The 23,206-nt window shown below is 37.0% G+C and overlaps 1 protein-coding gene and 1 pseudogene across 1 annotated transcript in view; one reads left to right on the top strand and one right to left on the bottom strand.

The window, feature by feature from the left end:
* The window catches only part of LOC131190418 (zinc finger protein 91-like), a 222,221-nt gene that overhangs the window by 69,685 nt on the left and 129,330 nt on the right, over positions 1 to 23,206 (top strand). The gene's annotated exons all lie outside the window — the stretch shown is intronic.
* Positions 18,930 to 23,206, bottom strand: part of LOC131191556 (zinc finger protein 420-like) — a 59,417-nt pseudogene continuing 55,140 nt past the window's right edge.

The following is a 23,206-nucleotide window of genomic DNA, read 5'->3' as shown; positions in this document are numbered from 1 at the left end:
TCGAATAGCATGTGAGTAAATTTAGGAAATATTTTGTATTAGATATATTTCTGAAGGAGAGGGGAATTGAGAGTGTGATTAAGTGTGGAGAGACTAGAGATTATAATTTAGGAATTATTTTAGATTATGATTGTTAGTTTTGATACCCTGCATTTTGTTCTGGGAAGTCGGGATGGGGGGTGGGGGGTAAGGGGAGGGAATTGGGGGTTGAGGCTAGAGATGGAGTGATGGTTAATGTACAGGGATTATTGAAGATGTATAAATATAATTAATGTAGGGTCGGGTCTGCCCAGTTACCATTTTAGAATGGTGGGGAGGGAGAAAAGAGAGAGTAGGAGGTAGGAAAGAGGAGAAGAGGAAGGAAGAGGGGTAGAAGAGAGAGAAGGAAGGTGTAGGGAGGAGGGAGGAGAGGATGTAGATAAGAGAAGGAGAGGAAGGTCTGGAAAGTAAAAGAAGGTAGAAGAGGGAAGAGTGTTAAAAAGGGGGGTGGTGACTGGGCAAGCCCGACTAATTGTATATAACTGTACATTGAATGAGTTGTTTGACATGATTGTAAAAATAAAACTTTTTTATGAAAAAAAAAAAAGAAAGAAAGCCTAGAGCCAAGGGAGTCCACTGTGCCTCAGATAGCTGGTTGTGAATCCCTCCTTGTGAGGCAGTTGAGATTCCCAGACTTTTGGTCATGGGTGATTTCAACTTGCCATCGGCCAGCTTGTCATCAACGGTAGCTCAGGAGTTCCAGGCTTCCATGACGGCCATGGACCTGATTCAAGTAACTGATGGCCCTACACACACAGGGGGAGGCACACTAGATCTGATTTTTATCTCTGGACAGTGGATTAATGATCTGGAATTAGGAGATTTAGTGATGGAACCGGTGTCATGGTCAGATCATTTTCTCCTTCGCCTGGACTTTCGGACCACCGCTCACCACCGCAGGGAGACGGAGCCAATGCGTTGGTTCCGTCCCAGGCGCCTGATGGACCCTGAGAGGTTCCGGATGGAGCTTGGGCCGTTCCCTGAGGATCTTGCTCACAGCACGACTGAAGAACTAGTTGCGGCCTGGGACCGGGCCGCGGCTGGGGCTTTGGACCGTGTCGTGCCTTTGCGGCCTCTGACCTGGCGTAGATCTCAATTGGCTCCTTGGTTCTCTGAGGAGCTGAGGGAGATGAAACGCCGGAGAAGATGCCTAGAGAGTACCTGAAGGTGTAGCCGTTCCGAAGCTGATCGGACACTAGTGAGATCTTTTACTAAGACCTATCTAGTGGCAATGAGGGAGGTGAAACGTTCTTACATTTCCACCCTCATTGCATCGGCAGATAACCGCCCGGCCGCCCTGTTTCGGGTGACTCGCTCCCTCCTTCACCAAGAGGGGTGGGATGACCCCTTACAGAGAGGTGCTGAGAAGTTTAACAGTTATCTATACGATAAAATCGTTCAGCTTCAGGATAGTTTAGACCAAAATTGCGATGATCCAAGTGGGATGACGGAGGCACGTCTTGTTGAGGTTGTTTGGGATGAGTTTGAGTCTGTGGCTCTAGAGGACGTGGACAGGTTGCTGGGGAGGTTACATGCAACCACATGTTTACTGGACCCGTGTCCTTCCTGGCTGGTGCTGGCTACTCAGGAAGTGACACGAGGCTGGCTCCGGGGAATTATAAATGCTTCATTGTTGGAATTTTCCCGCTGCCTTGAAAGAGGTGAGACCTCCTCAAGAAGTTTCCCTGGACCCAGCTATTTTGGGAAATCGTCAGTCCAACCTTCGCTGCAAAGGTTGTAGAAAGTGGTTGTATGGCAGCTTAGTACCTGGATGAAGATGTCTATCTAGACCTGTTCAGTCCCCCGGTCCGGACATCACGGAGACAGCTTTGGTCGCAGGATGACCTCTGGAGGCCAGGATAGTTGGTCCTCTCAGCTTTGATACCATCGACCATGGTATCTTGCTGCACATGAGAGTTGGGAGTGAGGCACCGCTTATCGGTGGTTCTCCTATCTCCGACTGGTCACAGACGGTGTTGACAGGGGCAGAGGTCACCGCAGGCGCCATTTGTGGGGTGCCAGGGTCGTTTCTCACCCTCCTGTTCAACATCTATATGAAGCCGCTGGGTGAGGTCATTAGTGGTTTCGGGTGAGTTACCATCTGTACGCTGATGACACTCAGCTGTACTTTTCCACGGACCACCCCAACGAAGCTGTCAAGTGCTATTCCGGTGTCTGGAAGCCAATGGGTCTGGATGGGGAGAAACAGACTCAAGCTCAATCCTCCAAGACGGAGTGGCTGTGGATGCTGGCAGGTACAGTCAGCTGCAGCCGCAGCTGACTTGTGAGCATGGCCCAAAGGGTGCTAACTTGGTGTCCTCTGGATGGGCGGCTGTCTTGAGATCATTTTGGCCGTCAGAGGGCCTTTCACAAATTTTTCGCCAGTTCCTTGAGAGGGATGCCTTATGCAGATCACCATGCTTGTCACTTGTTGGATTATTGCAATGTTTCACATGGGGCTGCCTTGAAGTAACCCGGAGGCTGCAGTAGTCCAGAATGCAGGGTAATAGTGGGAGCAATGTGATCCCATGTAACACCATCCTGCGCAGTCTGCACTGGCTCCAGTGGTCTTTGCGCGCTAAGATTTTACCACCTTTAAAGCGCCCATGGCTTAGGCCCGGTACTTACGGACCGCCTGCTGTTACCTTATGCCTCCCACCGACCCATACAGAGAGGGTTCAGGTGCCGAAACAACAATGTCGGGCCTTCTGTTGGAGCACACTTTGGAACAATTCCCTGGTTTACGAAATGCCTGATCTTGACTTCAGTGAGCTAAAAGATATTTATTCAAGCGGGACTGGCTTAAAAGTTTTATTAAATTTTTAATTGGGGCTATTTATATTTTAGGGTTTTAAATTGTTTAAAATTTTGGCCATCTTGTAATATGTTTGGTTTTAGTCTTGTTTTAATTGTGTATATTGTGGATTTTTATTTGGCTGTACACCGCCCTGAGTCCTTTGGGAGAAGGGCGGTATAAAAATCTAATAAAATAAAATCTAATAAAATAAAATAAAATAAAATAAAATAAAATAAAATAAAATAAACAATGGCAGGCAATAGCAAGGAAGCATCATGGATCAATCAAGAAAAAATCAAATCAATAAAAAATCAATAAAAAATCAGGAAGGCCCTCTTCTTGATTCGTGCAGTATACAGGTCCTCAATGGAAGGCAGGTTGGTAGCAATTATTTTTTCTGCAGTTCTAATTATCCTCTGAAGTCTGTGTCTTTCTTGTTGGGTTGCAGAACCAAGCCAGACAGTTATAGAGGTGCAAATGACAGACTCAGTAATTCCTCTGTAGAACTGGATCAGTAGCTCCTTGGGCAGTTTGAGTTTTCTGAGTTGGCGCAGAAAGAACAGTCTTTGTTGTCCTTTTTTGATGATGTTAACTGTCCATTTTAGATCTTGCGATATGATAGAACCTAGAAATTTGAAGGTTTCTACTGTTGATACTGTGTTGTCAAGTATTGTGAGAGGTGGAAGTATGGAAGGGTTTCTCCTAAAGTCTACCACCATTTCTACAGTTTTGAGTGTTCAGTTCAGATTGTGGTATTAGTCTTTCGACCTCATGTCTATATGCGGATTCATCATTGTCTTGAATGAGACCAATCACTGTTGTGTCATCTGCGAACTTCAGTAGTTTAACAGATGGATCATTGGAAATACAGTCATTGGTATACAGAGAGAAGAGAATAGAGCACAGTCTTGTTATCTTATAAATAGTCACAGAAATTTCATGAAAACAAAGGACTAGATATGATAGCTGTGTTCCAATATCAGCTGACAAAGAAAACCACTGTTCACCAGCACCTGAGTAGAACAAGAAGCAATGTGGACTGTCAAAGAAAGAAGCAAATTAGAACTAAGGAGAAATTTACAGTTGAATTAATCAATAAGGGAACAACTTGTCAGAAGTTGTGAATGCTGACACTGGAAATTTTTAAGAAAATGTGACAACCATCTGACAGATGGTGATCTGCCTGGGCAGGTTGGACTAGAAGGCCCAAGGTCCCTTCAACTCTGATGTTATGAAGAAAGGATGTTGTTAGATGTTATGTTATGTTATGAGTTATGTTATGTTATGTTATGTTATGTTATGTTATGTTATGTTATGTTATGTTATGTCAGCTCAGAAGATTCTGTGATCTGAAGAACTTCTGGTTTATTAAATAGACTGGACCTTTCACAATTGAAAATGTATTTATTTATTTTAAAAAACATATTTATATACAATCTTAAGGACTCAATTCATGGAAGTTAAAAATATAAAAAGATTATTAAATACAGTATTTATTCATTTGCAAAATTTTAAATTTATATTTTTAAATTTATATTCCATATTCCTAAAATATGAATTTTAATGAGAATTTTAAATGTTTTAAAAAGTTTTGCCAATTGTGTAATAAGATTTCTGTTTAATTGTATATTGTATTGTTTGACTTTATGTACATCTGAGTCCTTCAGAAAAGTATAGATTAAAAAATAAATAATATTAATAATAATAATAAAATTAAAATAATAATAATAATAAAATTATTATTATTATTATTAAAATATTATTAAAAAAAAAAAAATTAAGCCCTATGCTAATTGTACAGGATCTGATGTGATCCTGCTTAGTTTCACCTGCTGCTTCCTTTGTTAGAAGCTTGATCCACAGTGTTCAGGTATTGTAGCTGGTTTAGTTCAGAAGAGTGTCTGGAATGATGGTATTGAATGCTGAACTAAAGTCTACAAAGAGGACCCAATATCTTTGGAGATTCAAGATGAAGATGTAGTGCAGAGATATTAACAGCATCATCTGCTGAACTATTTGCTCAGTATGAAAATTGCAAGGGTCTAACAGCGGATCCATGATGGTTTTCAAGCAGGAGAGCACTAGCCTTCAAAGGCTTTCATGACTACAGATGTTGAATTGTCTGTAGTTTCAGCCTTGATAGTGCTTTTTCACTGGATGATTAGAGCTTTGAAATAAGAAGGACATAGCACATCCTAGTGATTTATTGAAGATATGTGAAGATAATTGGTCAGCACAACTTTACAAGAAGGATTATCTTGTCTGCCTGAGCTTTTCCTGGCTTTTGTCTGTGAAATAGGTCCTGTACTTCCTTTTTCAGACCACTTGGGTTGAAATTTATTTATTTATTTATTTATTTATTTATTTATTTATTTATTTATTTATTTATTAATCATTTTATACATTCTCCCAAAGGACAGGGTGGTTTACAGCCAGACAAAAGACAACAATATAAATATAGAATAAAATAATATTTAAAAACTTATTCAATTTGGCCCAAATTAAACTTTTAAAAGATAAACCCAAATTAAAACCAAATAAAATCTAAAATATGCCAGTCCTGCTATGAATAAGTATGTCTTCAGCTATGAAGGTTCAAGGTCAGAAATTGGCAAGTCCTGAAGTTCATTCCAAATAGTCACAGAGAATTTCCTTACCGCCAAATCACATTGTTTCTGACGGAAAGGAGATCTGTGAGCACATCAGTGAGAGGTAGTCGATGGCACGGTCCTGTAAGAACTGTCAAGCCATGGAGCGCTTTAAAGGTCAACTAGATTGAAGTGCAAAGACCACAGAAGCCAGTGCAGCCTGCACAGGAGTGGTGTCACATGAGCCATGAGCTTATGAGAGCTGTATTCTGAACCAACTGAGCCTCCAGATGCTTTGGAGCATGTAGAGACATTGCACCCAAGGAGATAGAGCATGAGTGACCCATGGGCATCGGCCAAGGAAGGCAACTGGCAATCAGCGAACCTGATAAAAAGCTCTCCTGAGTCATCCACCAATGTGACAAATTGTTAAGAGGCCAATCACTGACTCAGATAGATGCATCCATATTGAAAGAACATAACTATGGAAAATTAAAATGAAAAGAGAAAATACTGATCAGGGATGGTGATCAAAAGATTATAGAATTTGAGTAAAAGAATGAAAGTATCACTACCACAACACTGAAAACAGGGAAAACATCAAACCCAACAGAATGTTTCCATCAACCCAAAGAACAATAGAAATAATGCTGTCCAGAAAAACAACAGTTTGACTAACGATTACTTAAGATACAGGAAACATGATGAAACAGGATGATGACAAAAACCATTTATTTTATTTTGTTCAATAATATATGTAGGAATCATACAAAAGATTATATTAATATATATGTATATAAACATATATGGGTAAATATAAGGAGGATAAGCACATAGAAAGAAGAAAAGAAAACAATAGGACAGGAACTAGGCACGCTTTGCTTTATGCACCTTTATGGTCCTCTTAGAATGTGAGTCAATAGTAGAAAGTGGATAAAGCTTTAGGATTATGGAAGAGACCACAGAGTCAGGTAAAGTATTCCAAGAATTGATGATTCTGTTATAGAAGTATATTTTCTGCAATCAGATTAAAGCTTGACATTAAGTTTAAATTATTAGTTTTAGTATTATTGCAATTAAAGAAAGTAGTCTTTAACAAGGACATTAAATAGATGGTTCTGTGAGTTACAGGTCTTGTCAAGGCAAGGAGTTCCAAGTTTTCTGCCTAGATTTCAAGTCAAACATTCAGAGGAATGGAAAAACTCTTCTGTAAAATGGACAGTCAATTGATTGATGTCAGAGATGTGGTGAGGGTTCCAAACAGGCAGCTGTATTCTAGAATTTTCAGCAAATGTTTTATATGCTCTGGTTAGTAGTTGTTTTTGAAAAGAACACAAGATTAGGTTTACAACTAGAGCTGCTATGTAGTTGCAGTCTTTCACTTAGATCATTTGACATGAAAACTCCAAGGTCTTTAACATTTGTCTGAAGGTAGTCCATCTAGTATGTACAGTTTTTGTTCTTTTTTTTCCTATATGTAAGACTGAGCATTTGTTGGTTGAATTTGAGCTGAATTTATCAATTAGATGATCAAGATTTTGAATGATAGAATTTTGTCTGTGGTGTTAAATATTTGACATCACAATTTTGAAACAAAATATTGAGAATGGTCACAAAAGATCATAATGTATATATGAGGACTAAGGCATTCATTGGTTATATTCAGACTGTGATTAAAGAGATCAAAGGATCATGTGAAGGTTCTCTGTTCTGTTCAACATCTATGAGAGAGATCATTGGTCTTGGGGTGAGTTGTCATATAGCTGATGATACTCAGTATATTTATCAAAAAGAGGCTGTTAAGTGATGTCCCAGTGCCTGGAGGCCGACTCTGGATGAGGAACAGACTCAGACTAATACCAAGAAGTTTGTATTAGGAGTCAGCTAAAATCACTGACATTAAATTGACGAAAGTTTAATCTCTCCTGATGCATTGTCTTAGAAGATCATATGATAGGACCAGGAGCTTCATCAGGTTGTGATAGCCAGTGTTTCTGGATCGGGCTATGCACTCGATGCCCTTGTTACATGCCTGACTGTAATGTTACATGTGATGTGAGAAACTGGTCCAGAATGCAGCTGAGGGTGAAGAGGAGCATTGGATGTAACATCTTGTAATAATATGCACTTAGTGGTCTTGGTTCACTTTAAGGTACTTGATCACCTTTAAAGATGGCCTAGGGCCGATATTTGGGATACTGCCAATTAGTCTAACCAGTGCGCTCACAGAGGTATAGAGCTAAACAATGTTCTGAAGAGGGTTCTTGTTATCTGGAAGATTGGGGCTTGAACTATCTCAAGTCCTTAGAGCTGAAGACGCTGTAAGAGCAGGACTATTTAATGTAATTTTAAATTGGGATTTTTAAAAATTTAAATGAGGTTTTAAATTTGTATTTAAAAAGTTAGAGCATCAATTGAATTTAACTATCTATTCATTTTTATCTATTATATGTTTTCTGTTGTTTTAATGTGAATGAGTCCTTCAGATGTATACAAATATAATAAAATAATAATAATAATAATAATAATATAGTATAAAGAGTGTTGGTCCAAGAACGCTGCCTTGAGGAATTTACCTTGACAGGAACAGGATTTGATAGAGCATAATTTTGACCACTTGTTGTCTGTTAGACAGAAAGCAGATATCCATTTGTGGAGGGGTCCTGAGATTATAGGATATTAGTTTTAGAGAAGTTTATCGTGTACTACTGAGTCAAAGCTTTGCAGAAGTCTATGTAGATTGCATCTATTGATTTGCCTTGATCATTTAAGTCCATATGTTTTTGCAGTGAGAAGTTGTAAGTTACATGATAATTTTTCTGAAACCAAATTGTTTGTTGAGAATAGGTTGTTTGTTTCAAGTATGAGGTAATGGATTGGTTGATGATAGATTCCATGACTTTGCAGGTGACACAAAGGAGATCGGTCTGTAGTTTTACAAGCTGGGGTCTCCTTTGAAGATAGGGATGACTGTATTAGTGACCAAAGTTTGGGAAGAGAACTGGTAGAAAGCTTTTTAAAGATAATACTTAGGGTTCTGCTATATTAATGGAAAGTTTTTTAAGAAGTATGCACACAGTCCATCGGGTCCAGTTGTTGTGAAGAGCTTTTCCAACGTTGTCTTCAGAAATCTATATGAGTTAAATCATCATAATCATTGCTGGTATTTTGAAGTCGGATATGTGTTATCGAGACAAAAACTGAGCCAAAGAAAATGTTGAAGAGGTTTGCTTTAGCTGTTTCCATTGCATTCTTTGTTGTTAGAATCTTTAGTGGTGGGATGGATCTGAGTCTTTAAGTTTATTGTTAACAAAATTATGGCACGATTGAATTTGTGATATAGAAGTTCTTCTTGCTTGGTGTGGTAATTTGTATTCAGTTTTATTTGGTTGCATATGTTTCTATAGCGGTTTTGAAATTTGTAACATAGCCTTTTTGTTTCTTTTCCAGAGGATTTTTGATTGAAGCTTTTATTGATATGGGTAGTTTGTTTTTCTTGATCATGGTAGTCATTTGTGGTACATATAGTTTAATGACTATTGATTTCAAGTAGGAAAACTCTATAGTGGTCTTCAGCGGTTATGCAGGTTGCAAACAATTTTAGTCCAGAAATGAAAGATCGTTGTTTATAAGGTCAATTATTTTTTGAAGTTGTAGTTGGGAGTACTGTTGTTATGACGATTTAAGTATGGACGTATAGACAAAATCAATCATGCAGTGGTCACTGTTGAAAAAGGTTCTTTAATTTCTAGTCCGTAATGAGTTTGAATTGTTGCAGAAGATGAGATCAAGGCAGTTGTTGAGTCTTGTATTGTTAGTTAAGTTGTTCAAGACCTAGGTTTGTAACATTGTATAGTGTAGTATGGATTGGGTCAGTTAACATCAGTTGTCCAATTAATGAGAGGTAGATTTAGGACCCAGGAAGATGAGAGGATATGGGCAAGAGGTAGCCCATGTTAGCATGAGTTAGCATTTGCATGGGTAATGTCATAGTCAGGGCTCTGTAGCATAGTAAGAATCAAGAGTAGTGTCAAGGATAGGTTGCATACAATAGTTTCAGGAAGAGAGAGTTTATACTACTGGATATTTTTAGATTCAGTGACTTTGTAAAAGATAGCCACTCCACCACCTCTTGTTTTCACGATCTGATCGATAGACTTGATATTCTTTGTTTGAGATAATGGAGTCAGGAAGGATGAGTTCAGCCATGTTTCACAAACAAAAATGATATCAAATGTGCCACTGTTTAATAAGAGGAAATTCAGGTAATTTGTTGACTATGCTTCTTGCATTTATCAATCCATTTGAGATCCAAGTGATTGGTGTTGAGAATGCATACCTAGTTTTGGATGTTAGTAGGTTTTGTGTACAAATTTTGCAGATGGTTGGGTGGCTGTTTGGATGGCTGTTTGGATGGTTGTTTGGATGGCTGGTTGGGTGGCTGTTTGGATGGCTGTTTGGATGGCTGTTTGGATGGCTGGTTGGATGGCTGTTTGGATGGCTGTTTGGATGGCTGTTTGGATGGCTGTTTGGATGGCTGGTTGGATGGCTGGTTGGATGGCTGTTTGGATGGCTGTTTGGATGGCTGTTTGGATGGCAAGATGGTTGAATTTATGCAATGAAAAAATGAAATTGTTCTGATGTTTGATGCAGATTGCAATTTGTCACATGAGTCAATAGATTATCAAGAATGATTCTGAAAACTGGAGATTTTCAATGATGTAGAGAGCATTGAATGCAGAGAAAATAGGTGCATCCCGGTCAAGGAAGTGGCGCAACTGGCGAATCAGACGAACCTGATAAAAAGCTCTCTTTATTGAAGTGGAACCCCAAGAGGTAGCTTACCAAATTGATAAAATATATAGAGTTAATTCCTGGATCGCAAGACAGAGAAAGCTTCCTCAGGACATTGTGGTTTATTTTGTGAAAAGGACTATGAGAAATCAGATTTTGCAAGTTTCATATCAGACAACTTTAAAAATTGGAGAACAGGAGCTGAAGGTGCTGAAAGAGATTCCTTCAAAGATGTTAAGAGATAGGAAGGAATTTGTTTTTTTCACACAAGAACTTAAAAAACATCAGATTCAATTCAGATGGGAGGTGCCAGTTGGACTGACAGTATTTTATCAAGGAAGGAGGTACAGAATTGACACTGTTTTAAAGGCAAAGGATTTTCTTTCTACAGTTTTGAAAGTCGAAATAGAAGTGATAGAAAAACTTCAAGAGATTCAAGAAGGTGTGGTGATCCAAGAGGCTTCATTGCTGCCAGCATCAGAGGAACCACAAGAGCAAAGGGTGACAAGAGGAGCTCTTAAGCATAAAGAAGAGCAACAGTTTCAAAGTAAAAGTCAGGACCCCGGTATGGAAGCTGTGGGAGGAGCTAGACGGAAGATACCAGAGGAGGATCTTCCGTTATTTGCTTCAAAGCTTCAGGAGGCCAGTAATGGCAAATAGAATTTTGTCATGGAATGTTAATGGCTTGAATTCAGCTCAGAAAAGAAGGAAAATATTTCACTACTTGAAACAATTTTAAAATGATGTGATTTGCCTGCAAGAGACACATATCAAATTATCAGACCAAAAATACTTAATTAACTCAAAATTAGGTAAACATTTTGTTGCTTCAGCTTTGGATAAGAAGCAAAATGGAATTGTTGTATATATCAGGAAGGATATACCAGCTAAGTTAATTGAGGCAGATATTCAAGGAAGATTTATTGCTATTGAACTGGTGATAGATGCAAAAAAGACTTTGTTGATAGGTATTTATGCACCTAATCAGCAACAAGAAAAGTTTTATAAAATGTTACACGAGAGGTTGATCCCCTGGGATTATAGTTCGTTTATTTTATTAGGAGACTGGAATGGAGTAATTGATACAAGAAGTGATAAGAGAACCTCTTCCAAGAAGATACCTATACATGCAAAATTACCAAAATCCTTCTTTGAAATGATGGAAGACTTTGAGTTTAGAGATATATGGAGGTTACGGAATCCAGATGAGAGAGATTTTACTTTTTTTCCCGATAGGTATAGGTATATGACTTGCTTTCTAGGGTGAAGAAAATGAAGATATTTCTGAGGTTTTTAACTGACCGTAGCCCAGTATGGATGGAATTATTACAAGGGAAAAAAGGTGGTAGAACATGGAGGCTGAATGAAAATCTGTTTAGATATGAGGATAATGTAAATCATTGTAAGAAACAGATGAAGGAATCTTTTGATTTTAATATGCACAAGGGGACACCTATAGGAACTGTGTGGGAGGCGAGTAAAGCTTTTATTAGAGGTATATTGATATATTTGGACAATAGGCAGAGGAATAATAAACAAAGGCAGCATAGGTACTTGGAAGAAGAAATTCAAAAGAAACAACAGTTATTAATTCAAAACCCACAAGATCACAAACTTAAAGAGGCTATAAGAAGATTACAGAGTCAATTTAATATGTTAATGGCAGACCAGGTGGCAACGAATATACAATATGCTAAACATAATACCTTCTGTAATGCAAATAAACCTGGGAGATGGCTGGCATATAACTTAAGGAAAAAACAGAAAGCATGTGTCATACAAAAAATAGAATATAAAGGTAAAGAGATATATCAACAGGATAAAATTAAAAAGGCCTTCTCAGAATTTTACACTATTCTATATGCAAAAGATAAAATATCGAATAGGGACATTTATGATTATTTGAAAGATTATAAGGTTAATACTCTAACATTAGAACAAAGGGAGGAGCTGAATCGGCTGATAGCTACTGGAGAAATAGTGGAGGCAATTAAACAATTAAAAATGGGGAAAAACCCCGGTACAGATGGTCTTACAGCAAGTTATTATAAAAAACTACAGGATGAAATACTAGGCCCACTTAAAGAATTATTTAATCAGATACAACTAGGAGCGGGAATACCCCCGTCATGGAAAACATCTTTTATTTCACTGATACCAAAAGAGGAGCAAGATTGCTCTAAACCCGGTAATTACAGGCCTTTTAAATAATGATTATAAGATTTTTGTTAAAATAATAGCAAATAGATTAATGTTAGTTTTACAACAAAGAATTCATACTGATCAATCTGGTTTTATAAAAGGGAGGCAGATGAGGAATAATGTTAGACAGATTATTAATATATTGGAATATTTGGAAAAGAAGAATACTTCAGCAGCACTTATTTTTTTGGATGCGGAGAAGGCCTTTGATCGATTGCATTGGGATTTTTTATTTAAATTAATAGAGAAAATGCAATTTGGAGATTGTTTTGTTAGAATAATTAAAGCGATTTATGGAGAGCAAACAGCTCAGATTATAATAAAGAAGTTATTAAGATTGCGAAAGGAATGAGACAGGGATGTCCCTTATCACCTCTATTGTTTGTTTTGACTCTGGAACCATTATTAGATAAAATACGAGAATTAACGAAAATAGAGGGAATTAAAATTAGACAATATGAGTACAAAGTTAGAGCTTTTGCAGATGATGTAGTGGTTACTTTAACAAATCCTATAAATTCAAGTAGATCATGTTGGAAGTAATTGATAAATATGGAAAGGTATCAGGATTTAAAATAAATCAGAATAAAACAAAAGTGATAATCAAAAATATGTCTATACAACAGAAACAAAAACTAGAGGAAATAACAGGATTTGAGGTGGTAAAAAAGGTTAAATACTTAGGGGTTTATATTAGCTCATCGAACAAGAAATTTTATAAGAATAATTATGCCTTGCTATGGCAAAAAGTTCAGAATGATATGAGTGTCTGGAAAAAATTGCAGTTGTCGCTATTGGGGAGGATTGCGGCTATCAAAATGAATGTGTTACCTAGATTTTTGTTTCTGTTCCAGATGATACCAATAATTAAGAAAGATAAAAATTTGGAGGATTGGCAGATTGGGATTAATAAATTTATATGGCAAGGTAAAAAGGCGAGGGTTAAAATGAAAATAATTCAGGACTCACGGGAAAGAGGTGGCTTAAAAATGCCTAACTTTAAACTATATTATGAAGCAGTAGCCCTTTCAGTAATAAGTGACCGGTTTAATTTAATGAAGGAAAGAATTTTGAACATAGAAGGTTATGACTTGTTATATGGATGGCATGCGTATTTATTTTATGAAAAAAAAGTGGGATAGGGCTTTTAAGAATCATGTGTTGAGAAGTGCTCTTTTGCGGGTCTGGAAAAAATATTCTTATAAACTAGACTATAAGATTCCTATATGGGCGAGCCCCAGACATGCAATAGAGAATATAAATATAGAACAGAAACAGGAAATGATTACTTATAAAGAACTTTTGTATGCTGAAGGAGGTAGATTGCAATTAAAATCATTACAGGTATTAAATGAAGAAGGGAGGAATTATACTTCGTTTCAATATGGGCAAATAAGTGCTAGATGGAAAGAAGATCAAAAAATTGGTATAATGCAAAGGGAGGAAAATTTAATAAAGCAAATTAGAAATCAGACCCAGGAGCATATAAAGAGATTGTATAATGTGCTGCTTGAAATAGATTCGGAAAAGGATTTGGTAAAGGACTGTATGATAAAATGGGCACAGAATATTCAGGAACCAATAATGTTGGAAACATGGGAGAAAATCTGGGTTAGAAATGTTAAGTTTACACAAGCACAGAATTTAAGGGAAAATTTTTATAAGATGTTTTATAGATGGCACTTAGATCCCCAAAAATTATCATGTATGTATCCTGATATCCAAGCAAAATGTTGGAGGTGTGACTGTGATGACGCTACGTATTTTCATATTTGGTGGACTTGCAAGAAAATTAAGGCCTTTTGGATAAAAATTTGGTGGATTATTCAAAATGTACTGAAGAAGAAGATAAAGTTCCTGCCGCAATTTTTCCTTTTGGGAATTATAACGGATTGTACAGGGATTGAGACTAAATTGATTCTGAATTTAATAACAGCAGCAAGACTGTTGATTGGACAATACTGGAAGAAAGAAGAAGTACCTACAATAGAAGAATGGATATTGAAAGTCACTAATTTGGCTGAGATGGCTAAAATCTCAGCTTTTTTGAAAGATAATACGCAGGAAAGATATTTAATTGAATGGAAAAAATGGATTGATTATTTACAAAACAGATATCAGATTAAGAAATATCAGATTGCCTTTGAATAATTAGGAAGTATTATTTTATGTAATGGGGGGGGTTGGGAGATGAAAAGATTTAGATGAGGTTAATTGGATTAGAAGGGAAAATTTTACTCTATGTTTGGTTTATGTATAACAATACCTTGTGATTGACCCGGGAAGCTGGGGGGGGGGAGGGGGGAAGGGGGTTTTGTGGGAGGGAGGGGGGAAAAGGGGGGAAAATGTTTTTGTTTTTTAAAACTTTTTCAATTAAAAAAAAAAAAAGAAAGAACAGTTATTGATAACTGATATTGACTGCCCAGGAAATAGTAAAATAAAAGAATCAATAAATATATTAAGAGGTCAGTTTAACATGTTGATGGCAGATCAAGTAGCAATTAACTTACAATATGTAAAACATAATACATTCAGTAATGCTAACAAGCCAGGAAGATGGTTTGCCTATTTAATAAGGAAAAAACAGAAATCACAAACGGTTGATAAAATAGAATATAGGGGTAAAGAAGTGTATCAAAAGAATTTGATTAAAAAAGCGTTTTTAGAGTATTATACAAAGTTATATACTAGGGATATGATTGATGATACAGAGATAGAAAGATATTTACAACAATAAGATATTTGTGAGCTTACAGAAAATCAAAGGGAAGAATTGAGTCAATTAATTACTTCAGAAGAAATTATGTAAGTAATTAAGCAGCTTAAAGTCGGTAAAGCACCAGGTACAGATGGCCTAACAGCTGTTTATTATAAAAATATACAAAATGAGATGGTTGAACCACTTAAAGAGCTATTTAATAAAATTCAAATGGGAGGGGATGTTCCCCCTTCATGGAGGGCAGCTTTTATTTTGTTAATACTGAAGGAAGATCGAGATGGTATTAAAGCAGAGAATTATAGGCCAATATCACTTTTAAACACTGATTATAAGATATTTGCCAAGATACTTGCTAATAGATTAATGCCAGTGATGAATCAAATAATTCATAATGATTAATCAGGATTTATTCAGGGTAGGCAGATGAGATACAATGTGAGGCAAATTGTAAATTTATTTGAATAATAAATTTGAACAAAACAACCAAGTCTCAGCGGCACTTTTTTTTCTGGATACTGAAAAAGCTTTTGATAGATTGGATTGGCAGTTTTTGTTTAAAGTAATATAAAAAATGCAATTTGGGGATTATTTTATCCATGCAATTAAAGCAATATATCAGAAGCAAACAGCACAAATAATAGTAAATGGTGGGTTAACAGAAACTTTTAAAATTGGGAAAGGGACGAGACAGGGATGCCCCTTGTCTCCATTACTTTTTATTTTAACTTTAGAAATTCTTTTGAATAAAATACGTGGTTCAGATCGAATAAAGGGAATTAGAATTAAACATCAAGATTATAGATTAAGAGCCTTTGCAGATGACTTGGTTGTTACTGTATCTCAACCAATATATTCAGCTATTGGTTTAAAAGAAATAATTGATCATGGTAAAGTATCTGGATTTAAGGTGAATCAGCAAAAGACAAAGATGATAACTAAAAATATGAATATACAACAAAAAGAAGAGTTAGAAAGATCTACGGGTTTTGAAATAGTTAAAAAGGTTAAATATTTAGGAATATACATTACAGCTTCAAATGTGAAATTATACAAAAATAACTATGAGATATTGTGGCAGAAGGTATGGAAAGAAATGGAGAATTGGAAGAAGTTACAATTATCTTTGCTGGGAAGAATAGCAGCTATAAAAATGAATGTTTTGCCCAGGTTTCTATTTTTTGTTCCAAATGATACCGGTACTTAAGAATGATACCAAATTAAAGGAATGGCAAAAGGGGGTTAATAATTTTGTATGAATGGGCAAAAAACCAAGAATAAAGTTAAAAATAATGCAGGACACAAGGGAAGGGGGGGGTGTCTTAAAATGCCTAATCTAAAATTGTATTATGAAGCAGTTGTCTTATCATTAATTACTGATTGGATTAATTTAACTGAGGAAAGAGTTTTGAATATAGAAGGTTAGGGTTTGTTATATGGGTGGCATGCCTATTTATTATATGATAAGAAAGCTGACAAGATATTTAAAAGTAATATAATTAGAAATGCATTATTGAGGGTGTGGAGGAAATATCAATATAAATTAGATGGAAAGATATCAATATGGGCAATTCCGAGACATATGATAGAAAATATAAATATATATCAAAAGATGGAGGTAGTTACCTATAAAGAACTCCTTTGTATGGAAAAGGGGGAATTACAATTAAAATCCAGAGAAAAGATGGGGGAAGAAGGGAAAAATTATACATGGTTTCAATATGGACAATTACAAGCTAGATGGAAATTAGATCAAAAAATAGGTGTTAAGCAAACTGAGGATAATTTGTTAAAACAAATGAGAGATCAAGGTCAACAGCATATTAAGAGGTTGTATAATGTATTAGTAGAAATAGACTCAGAGACTGAATTGGTTAAAGATTGTATGATTAAGTGGGCACAAAATTTTCAGCAACCAATAATGTTGGAAACTTGGGAAAGAATTTGGGTGAGGAATGTTAAATTTACACAAGCGCAAAATATGAGAGAAAATTTTTATAAGATGTTTTATAGATGGCATTTAGACCCCAAAAAGTTGTCATGTATGTATCTTAATGTACAGGCTAAATGTTGGAGATGTGATTATGAAGATGCCACTTATTACCATATATGGTGGACTTGTAAAAAAGTTAAAGCATTTTGGATTAAAGTATGGTGGATCATGCAGAACATTCTGAAAAAGAAGATTAAGTTTACTCCACAGTTCTTTTTACTAGGAATAATTATGGATTGTACAGCTATAGAGACTAAATTGATTTTGAACTTAATAACAGCCGCAAGACTTTTGATTGCTCAATATTGGAAGAAAGAAGAACTACCTACAATTGAAGAATGGACACTTATAGTATCAAATCTGACAGAAATGGCAAAAAATTCTGCTTATTTGAAAGACTATACACAAGAAAAATATATTTTAGAATGGAAAATGTGGATTGATTATATTCAAAATAAGTTTCAGTTAAAAAAAATATCAAATACCATATGAGTAAATTTAGGAATTGTTTTGTATTAGATATATTTTTAAAGGAGAAGGGAATTCAGAGTGTGATGATGTGTGGAGTGACTAGAGATTATAATTTAAGATTTATTTTGGATTATGATTGTTAGTTTTGATACCCCGCATTTTGTTCTGGGAAGTCTTGGGTGGGTTGGGGGGAAGGGTAAGGGGAATTAAGGGGGGGAATGAGAGTAGAAAATGGAGTGATGGTTAATGTACAGGGAATATTGAAGATGTATAAATATAATTAATGTAAGGTCGGGTCTGCCCAGCTACCATTTTAGAATGGTGGGGAGGGAGAAAGGAGAAGAGAGTAGGAGGTAGGAAAGAGGAGAAGAGGAGGAAAGAGGGGTAGAAGAGGGAGAAGGAAGGTGTAGGGGGGAGGGAGGAGAGGATGTAGATAAGAGAAGGGGAGGAAGTAGAAGGAAGTGGAAAGTAGAAGAAGGAAGAAGAGGGAAGAGAGTTAAAAGGAGGGGGTGGTGACTGGGCAAGCCCGACTAATTATATATGACTGTACATCAAATAAGTTATTGGATATGAACGTAAAAATAAAACTTTTTTACAAAAAAATAAAATAAAAAAATTGACCTCACCCCATTTCTAAGAGGTCTGTAAGGGGCGTGCATAAGAGCACAAGCGTGCCTACCGTTCCTGTCCTATTGTTTCCTATATCCAACTAATATAGTTATTACATACTCATACTTATATATATGCTTATATATTGTATAGTAATTTCATGCTTATGCTTATATATACTGTGTGACAAAATAAATAAATAAAATAAATAAAAGAGAGGGTGGGAGGGTGGGAAGGGTAAATCCTTTTACTCACACTTCATCCTCACTTTTTAGGGATCCCCACGTGCACTGAGCTTGAATTGAGAGCTTATTGTAAGTGGCTGCTAGCTGTCCTTGCTCAGGCTAAGCTAATTAATAGTGGAGCTCTAAGAATGCCAGATGATCAATGGGCATATTCTGAGTTTCCAAACGTCCGGCTTTGCTTCCTCCTACTGAAGACCTTCTGGGGTTCCTCACAGAAAGGGAGAAAGGAAGAAGAGAGGGAGAAAAAAAGAAAGAGAGAGGGAGAAAGAGAAAGAAAGGGAAAGAGAAAGAAAAAGAGGAAGGAAGCGGGAGAGAGAATGCAGGTATTTATTTATTTATTTATTTATTTATATTTATTTATTTATTTATTTATTTGTCACAACAGTATATATAAGCATAAGCATCAAATAACTACGCTATATATAAGCATATATATAAGCATAAATATGTAATAACTATACGAAATTGGAGTCAATCAAGGGAACATTAGGACAGGAACGGTAGGCACACTGCTGCTCTTATGCATGCCCCTTATAGACCTCGTAGGAATGGGGTGAGATCAATAGCAGATAGTTTTTGGGTAAAGCTTTGGGGATTTTGGGAAGAGACCACAGAGTCTGGTAGTGCATTCCAGGCATTAACAACTCTGTTACTGAAGTCATATTTTATGCAATCAAGATTGGAGCGGTTCACATTAAGCTTAAATCAATTGTGTGCTCGTGTATTGTTGCGATTGAAGCTGAAGTAGTCTTCAACAGGAAGGACATTGTAACAGATGATTCTATGAGTTAAACTCAGGTCATGTCTAAATTTTTTAAACCCAGGATTTCAAGTCTGGTGGCATAAGGTATTTTGTTGTAATCAGAGGAGTGGAGAACTCTTCTTGTAAAATATTTCTGGACACGCTCAATTGTATTAATGTCCGAAATGAGGTATGGGTTCCAGACAGGTGAGCTATATTCAAGAATTGGTCTAGCAAATGTTTTATATGCTCTGGTTAGTAGTGTAGTGTAGTGTGAAAAAAAAATTCTATTCTATTCTATTCTGGAGAAGAAGCTACGCAAGATTAAGTTTACAACTCTTAAAGCCTTTTTTGCAATGTAGTTGCAGTGGGCTTTGGTACTTAGATCGTTTGATATGAAAACTCCAAAGTCTTTAACGGGGTGAGGGTCATCTGCAAGGTAATATCTATCGAGCTTGTATTTAGTGTTCAGATTCTTTTTTTCAATGTGTAAGACAGAGCATTCGCTGGTTGAGGTTTGGAGTTACCAAGTTTTTGACCATTCCGACACAAAGTCAAGGTCTTTTTGAAGGGTAGCTTTATTGTTGGTAGTGTTAAATAGTTTTAACATCATCAGCGAAGAGAACACAATTACTTATAATATGGTCACAGAGATCATTAATGTATAATATGAAGAGTGTTGGTCCAAGAACGCTGCCTTGGGGAACGCCGTTATTGCTTGAACTTGCCTGAAATTAGATCAAGCCCTACATCACTTACCCAATATATCAGATTAAATTGTTATTGAATTATTTTTGGTATATATATTACATTCTCTTGTGTCATTTAGTTAGGTTAAAACTAGTCCATTATGTCTCAAAATAAAAGGGAGATCAAAATCCAATTAGTGCCATGTAAATTCTGAAGACCTTTTCCATTGTATTTAATAAACAAATTTATATAGTTACCCAACTCATATAGTGACTTTATCATATTCTTGGTCTTTTCACATAGTTCTCAATGTGTCAATCTCCTTGCTACTCTATTTCCTCCATCAAAATTCTATTATAAATAATATTATCACACATTACAGCTCTGATTTTGCGTATTTGGGCCAGTAATTTTCAGAAAAAGATTTTTTAAAATTTTTATTTACATTTATATCCCGCCCTTCTCCGAAGACTCAGGGCGGCTTACAGTGTGTAAGGCAATAGTCTCATCCTATTTGTATATTTATATACAAAGTCAACTTATTGCCCCCCCAACAATCTGGGTCCTTTTTAAAGCAACTAAAGCAACTATTTTTACTAATTTTTAAAGCAACTAAAGAGTTTAATAGATGAATATAATACAAGACTAGAACAAAACCACACCATTGATATTTAATTAATTTTATTTAAATCAAACGTGGACTTCTTAGACCTCACCACACTACAGAAGAGCAAAATGTGGCCATAATGCTTGAAAACAAAATTGCACAAGCACTTGAGGCGCTTCTGGCTCCTTTTGTGAGAGAGGAATTGTTCCTCCTTTCAGCTCTTCCCACACGCTCTACATTGATCTGCATGTGACAATTCCCTCATATCATGAGGCCTTTGACTGAATAACGTTCAATGTTTCTGCACAGATACCGGCTGACTCAGGTCTCTGTTCTACACTGAGGATGCAAATTTAATTACTTTTGGGGATCCCAGTTCTATACCATGGGTGCTATTTGATTATTTTTTTGATATTTTCTTTTGGGTTTAGGGACGCAGCATCTGTTAAACATCTGTGCATTCTCCTGAGAGCTATGACGAACTGGGAGAATGATGACGGTTGGGGAACAGGAAGCTCATTTCTAAAAAATAAAATAAAACGAACCTATATACCACCAGTTTCAAACTTCCCATGTGACTTTGCCATTATGGGACACATTGGGACGGTTCCCCTATTCGCGGAGTTGGGGTGGGTGTGTCCTGCATGTGACGCATCCGAACCGTGAGCTTCCAGTTTGACACTGCTATATACTGTATATACCGATACATTCAAAAAAGTATAAATCATAATTATAATGACACATGTTCATTGTTTTTATTTTCATTACTAAATTCATCTCTCTACGGCTGTCAGGAGGGGGAACCGCAGAAAAACCCTTTTTAGAGTTCAGTCTGTAAACTGGAAATCCATACACAGAACTCATTAAATCATTAGTTAGCATACATTCTCACCCAAATGTATCTTTGTTTTCAGGATTCTCCAGTCTGTGAATCAGGTTGTGGGAAATAAGGTGTGCTGAAGCTCTATGGATCCTTTGATGGGATGTAAGTTTACTGCTTCTTCTGAAGCCCTTTCCACACTCCATGCATTTATATGGCTTCTCCCCAGTGTGGATCCTTTGATGGCGTGTAAGGGAACTGCTTGTACTGAAGCCCTTTCCACACTCCATGCATTTATATGGTTTCTCCCCAGTGTGGATCCTTTGATGGAGTGTAAGGGAATTGCTTGTACTGAAGCCCTTTCCACACTCCATGCATTTATATGGTTTCTCTCCCGTGTGGATCCTTCTATGGCATGTAAGATCACTGCTTATTCTCCCCACACTCCATGCATTTATATGGCTTCTCCTCTGTGTGGATCCTTTGATGGGATGTAAGTTTACTGCTTATTCTGAAACTCTTTCCACATTCCATGCATGTATATGGCTTCTCCCCAGTGTGGATTCTTTGATGGCGTTTAAGGGAACTGTTTCTTCTGAAGCCCTTTCCACACTCCATGCATTTATATGGCTTCTCCCCCGTGTGGATCCTTTGATGGGGTGTAAGATCACTGCTTATTCTGAAGTCCTTTCCACACTCCATGCATTTATATGGCTTCTCCCCAGTGTGGATCCTTTGATGGCGTGTAAGGGAACTGCTTGTACTGAAGCCCTTTCCACACTCCATGCATTTATATGGTTTCTCCCCAGTGTGGATCCTTTGATGGAGTGTAAGGGAATTGCTTGTACTGAAGCCCTTTCCACACTCCATGCATTTATATGGTTTCTCTCCCGTGTGGATCCTTCTATGGCATGTAAGATCACTGCTTATTCTGAAGTCCTTTCCACACTCCATGCATTTATATGGTTTCTCTCCTGTGTGGATCCTTTGATGGGATGTAAGTTTACTGCTTATTCTGAAACTCTTTCCACATTCCATGCATGTATATGGCTTCTCCCCAGTGTGGATTCTTTGATGGCGTTTAAGGGAACTGTTTCTTCTGAAACTCTTTCCACACTCCATGCATTTATGTGGCTTCTCCCCAGTGTGGATCCTTTGATGGGGTGCAAGTTCCTTGCTTAATCTGAAGCTCTTTCCACACTCCATGCATTTATATGGCTTCTCCCCAGTGTGGATCCTTTGATGGCGTGTAAGGGAACTGCTTGTACTGAAGCCCTTTCCACACTCCATGCATTTATATGGCTTCTCCCCTGTATGGATCCTTTGATGGAGTGTAAGGGAATTGCTTGTACTGAAGCCCTTTCCACACGCCATGCATTGATATGGCTTCTCCCCTGTGTGGATCCTTTGATGGGATGTAAGTTTACTGCTTATTCTGAAACTCTTTCCACACTCCATGCATTTATACGGCTTCTCCTCTGTGTGGATCCTTTGATGGGATGTAAGTTTACTGCTTATTCTGAAACTCTTTCCACACTCCATGCATTTATATGGCTTCTCCCCTGTGTGGATCCTTTGAAGGCGTTTAAGGGAACTGTTTCTTCTGAAACTCTTTCCACACTCCATGCATTTATGTGGCTTCTCTCCAGTGTGGATCCTTTGATGGGGTGCAAGTTCCTTGCTTAATCTGAAGCTCTTTCCACACTCCATGCATTTATATGGCTTCTCCCCTGTGTGGATCCTTTGATGGATAATAAGGATACTCTTTTGGCTAAAGCCCTTTCCACACTCCATGCATTTATATGGCTTCTCCCTTGTGCATGTCCCTTTATTAACTATCTTGTTTCCATGGTCATTGCATTTATTTGACTTCTCTCCCATGTGAAAACTTTT

The sequence above is a fragment of the Ahaetulla prasina genome, chromosome 2, assembly GCF_028640845.1.
Source record: "Ahaetulla prasina isolate Xishuangbanna chromosome 2, ASM2864084v1, whole genome shotgun sequence".
In the NCBI taxonomy this organism is placed as follows: Eukaryota; Metazoa; Chordata; class Lepidosauria; order Squamata; family Colubridae; genus Ahaetulla; species Ahaetulla prasina.
Note: the sequence above shows the minus strand (reverse complement) of the source record. Positions and strands in the feature narration are given on the sequence as shown.